A 4682-nucleotide genomic window follows, 5' to 3' on the forward strand; every position below is an offset into this window, starting at 1 on the left:
ATAATTTGAATTATAAGTATAATTTGGATGGGAATAATCTTAAGAATGTCATGAAAGAAAGGGATCTTGGCATAATGATTGATCAGTCTCTTAAGCTATCCAAGTAGTGTGCTGTTGCTAGTGGTAGGGCAAATAGGATTTTAGGTTGTATCTACAGATATATTGAATACAAGTCTAAAAAGGTCATAATTTCATCGTGTATGTCACTGGTTAGGCCACATTTGGAGTATTGTGTTTAGTCTTGGGCTCCTTACCTTAGGAAGGACATTGAACTGTTGGAAAGAGTTCAGAGAAGGATTACTAGAATGGAGCCTAGGATGGAGGTGTTGTCATACGAGGAGAGGTTAAAATATCTCAAAAATTGTTTTCTCTTGAAACAAGAAGAGTTAAAGTGGATCCAATTGAGGTGTTTAAGATTGTAATGGGAATTTATAATGTTGATACACCATCTTCTTTTCATACTTAACAACGACAATAGTAGGACAGGCTGTACTGTAAAAATACACATTTATACTGAATTATATCTTGTTCAATAAAAAAAGTTAACCCTTGTTAAACTTATATATACAGTCCTCATACGAGCTCTGTTTGAGAATCTATTTTCAATTCGTAAGTGTCGAGTATATTCCTTTCTCCTGGGGTCCTGGTCCTCCCAAGAGGGCGCTAAACTCGAAATCTGCAGGGTCGCAAGATCGAAACCCGTTATCCAACATGCTCACACTTTCAGCCGTGGGAGCTTTATAATATGACGGTCAATCCCATTATTCGTTGGTAAAAGAGTAGCCCAAGGGATGGCGGTGAGTGGCGTTGACTAGCTGTCTTCCCTTTAGTCTATCACTGCTATATTAGGGACGGCTAGCTCAGATAGCCATTGAGTAGCTTTGCGCGAAACTCAACCAAACTTTTGTTTAGACTTGGAAAGAGCAAAATTTTCTCGAAAATGATTACATCCGAGGTGTATTAAAGATTGGTTAATTTTAGTTCTATAACTTTGATTTTGTAAATCTGAATATCCTAAATACAGAATATTTAATTATTTTTTACGCCCAATACCAACCCCTTAAATACCAATTTACAGTACCCTTCTGTAAGTATTAAAACGTGGGGTACAGATTTAAGAGAAAAAAAAGGAAAGAAAAACAAGTTAATGGGCATTAACTTTTTGACATTAGTAATCTCGTGTAGATATTTCCCGTGTCCTCTTATCTAATCAGGAAATGGCCCGTCTGACGTCATTAGCACAAACACGGGAACACATAATATAATACACAGCTGACTTTAATGTGTATAGACATGGATGATCTCTAAACAGATTAGGCTCGTGGTACAATGAAAGTTCTACTTTCTGTTTTGTGATTGGACAGACAGGAAGAAGACAGACGCCACATAGCGGGTGTTGTTGACAAAGCGTGCAACAGCGGCCAGGCGAAAAACGGAATTTACGATTATTCATCATTATCATGATAGTACAGGTTCACGCCACGAGGGTAATTTCGGTGATAAATATTACGACTGGTAAAACCAGTTGAGCAGTATTATAATATGGGGTGGGGGGTGCTCAAAAACCCAATACTTACATATTTCCTTACGCAGAGCACTTTTTTTTTAAGCACTTATGCACGAATTTTCTATTATTCAATGAAACGTAGTCTATTCACAGTGGAAATATAGAACTAAGATGCAATGTCTGGATATAATCAGTTATATGACTATAAAAAAACCGCCTGTTGACGAGAGCTTCGGTGATTGAGGTATAGTTGAACATGTGGCACACCAGGGGCTAAATAAGTGTGCTGTTTTTTGTTCCTTAGCAAAGTGCACTCCCTACGAACGTTTCACATTGTCTGAAATTTTTCTTGTTTACTTCAAGCATAATGGATGACCCACAACTAAAGTGCTATCATTTGTGTGATTAATTATTTATAACACCACAATACCGACAGGCTGCGTGGTATAGGACACTCGTTACTTTATAATGCTGTTTTAATGGAAGGATTCAAGGTTGTTTAAAAAATCGATTCAAAAGCCGTGTTGGGCCTTTCATACAATCAGGGAACCGAGTTTTGCTCACAGTAAACGAAGCAATTTTGTGTGACTCCTTTCTATATATATATAAAAGCACAGAACAAGTGAAACACGGCCATAAATATATCACCTGAATGAAATTTCTTGAGCCCTGGGGTACGCTTGATTCGTTGTTACGAACGTGCCGAACTTTCTGCACAGTGATAAAGCGACTCAGAACAGTGATTCGGACTTCTTCCGACTCTTCTCGGTGAGGAGGTAGTGTAAAGGGAATAATGACATCATCAAGATGGCAGAGGAAGTGTACCAATGTTGCAGGCGCTTAAAGAATGCAGAATATGTTTCGAAAAAAGAAAAAAATTTTGTTTGTTTGTAAAACCACTGATCGCATAATGACAATATGTAACGATCATTATTCTAGTCACTTATAAAACAAGTGTTATCCCTAGAAACAAACATCGTGATTCTGGTGAACATCAAACTCATATTCGAACGTAAAATCAAGGAATACCCTATTTGAAATACTAACTTCCTGTTCTGGACAGGCGAATTATTGAGCAGGCCTATGGCTAAACAATATTGTCAACAATACGTGGTAACTAACAATTACCTAAGCTCAGTTCATTGCAAAAACTACTCAGAGATAATATACATAATAAAATTATCTTATTGTCGCCGTTAAAAAAGCTTCTCAACAGCGAAACGAGTTAAAGTCCCCCACAGGTGAACAAGTTAAAAAAAAACTTCCCGACAGAGAAACGGTTAACAAATAATAAGAACATGAGGTTAAAATATGATTTCGACTTAATGCATAAAGCACGAAAATGAAAGATGAATTAACCTCAAGCTTTTAACTGGTTAAATAATTGAGAAATATAAACCGATCTTATTTATTAGTGGCGAAATTCAAACGAGGTTTGAAATGTCCAACAAGATGTCTTTAAAATTTTCTCTTACTTGTAATGTGCGGAGAGGTACATATATAGTGTTCGATCAATTATGGATCCTTCCGATATCAAAATTAGTTTGCGTTTGGTTTTGAATTTCGAGCAAAGCTACACGAGGACTATCTGCGCTAGCCGTCCCTAATTTAGCAGTGATGGACTATAGTCAACACCACCCACCGTTAACTCTTGAGCTACTCTTTTACCAACGAACAGTGAGATTGACCGTCACATTATAAAGCTCCCACAGCTGAATGTGACCATGTTGGATGACAGGTTTTCGATCTCGCGACCCGCAGGGTTCGAGTCGAGTGCCTTAACGACCAGACCATTAAAATTAGTATAACACTCTTTTATCAAGAAACGCTCACTGTGATTGCTTGACAAAACTTTTAACTGTCCAATCTGAAACTTAGTATCAAAAGTCTGTGATCGGAAGTTCGGCGCGAATAAAGGTTGTGTTATGTGTGCTCTGCCTACTATGGGTATCGAAACCCGATTTTTTTAGTTACAAGTCCGCAGACTTTCTGCTGTGATATGCAAGTGATAGTTCGGTCATAATTTTTTCTAATAGTCATTTCTTAATATATTCGTGACTCATAAATAAGGCTTTATTGAGTTTTATAATCGGTATTTCTGCAATACAAAAACACCTGTACAGGCGAAATGGTTATGTGTGAATACAAGTCACATCATTTTATTTCCGAATGTGAACCTTGACTTTAAAGCGTTAAATTTTGACAAGGCCGAAATTATGGATCCACCATTGATATCAGCACTCTTCACACGTGCATATGTGCGTCACTGAAGGTATTACTCACGTGTAAAAACAATAACAGCCAATACTGTCTAATGAGAAAAAAATCAACAGAGTACAGCCTATAATAATTCATCGGTGAAACTACAGTATGGAAAATACTGCCCGAAAGTATGACAATCTTAAGTTTACTCACACTGACTTTTTGAACGACCTCTAAATTTTGTACATCTGAAGCTTGCCTGTGTAACGCTCAATGGCTCGTTAATTACGCATGAAATTGCAAGGCAGCATCTCGAGATATTTTCAGTAATGCCCGAGTATGAACAATATTTTCCTCAATATTGTATCCGTCTCTTTAATCAAAACTAACGCTTCCCACCAATGCCTCGTTAATTACGCATGAAATTGCAAGGCAGCATCTCGAAATATTTTCAGTAATGCCCGAGTATGAACAATATTTTCCTCAATATTGTATCCGTCTCTTTAATCAAAACTAACGCTTCCCACCAATGCCTCGTTAATTACGCATGAAATTGCAAGGCAGCGTCTCGAGATATTTTCAGTAATGCCCGAGTATGAACAATATTTTCCTCAATATTGTATCCGTCTCTTTAATCAAAACTAACGCTTCCCACCAATACTTGGCACGTTTTTCTTAAAAAGCTTCTTTTACTGAGATTAAATTTCGAGACCTGATCCTTATGCGGATAAATTTGAATTTGCTCTCGGATATGGATTGGCCAAGGAAGATTCTAGCGTTGTTTGTCTCATACCACTGCCGGATGCGGCGTGTGCTGAGAGATGTGATCCTTCCCAGAGAAATCTATAAATGCTCAGAATGTCACACAATACGACAAGAGATTCGTGGCTTTATTTAACTTTCACTAGTGGACCGGATCCAAAAACAGGTCCAAACTAACCTCCCCCCCCCCAGTGGCACAGTCTGCGGACTT

General features: G+C 37.8%; 1 protein-coding gene across 8 annotated transcripts in view; it reads right to left on the reverse strand.

Annotated features, from left to right (window-relative positions):
* LOC106467087 (mucin-17-like) overlaps nucleotides 1–4682 on the reverse strand; it is a 73532-nt gene that overhangs the window by 50044 nt on the left and 18806 nt on the right. Inside the window, exon 1 of one of the 8 annotated variants that reach the window (XM_022395210.1) lies at nucleotides 2156–2290. The exons of the other annotated variants lie outside the window; for them this stretch is intronic. The gene's annotated coding sequence lies outside the window, so the exon portion shown is untranslated. Of the gene's footprint in view, nucleotides 1–2155; nucleotides 2291–4682 lie in introns of those variants that run through there. 8 annotated transcript variants of the gene reach the window in all.

The sequence above is a fragment of the Limulus polyphemus genome, unplaced genomic scaffold (assembly GCF_000517525.1).
Source record: "Limulus polyphemus unplaced genomic scaffold, Limulus_polyphemus-2.1.2 Scaffold2484, whole genome shotgun sequence".
Classification (NCBI taxonomy): domain Eukaryota; kingdom Metazoa; phylum Arthropoda; class Merostomata; order Xiphosura; family Limulidae; genus Limulus; species Limulus polyphemus.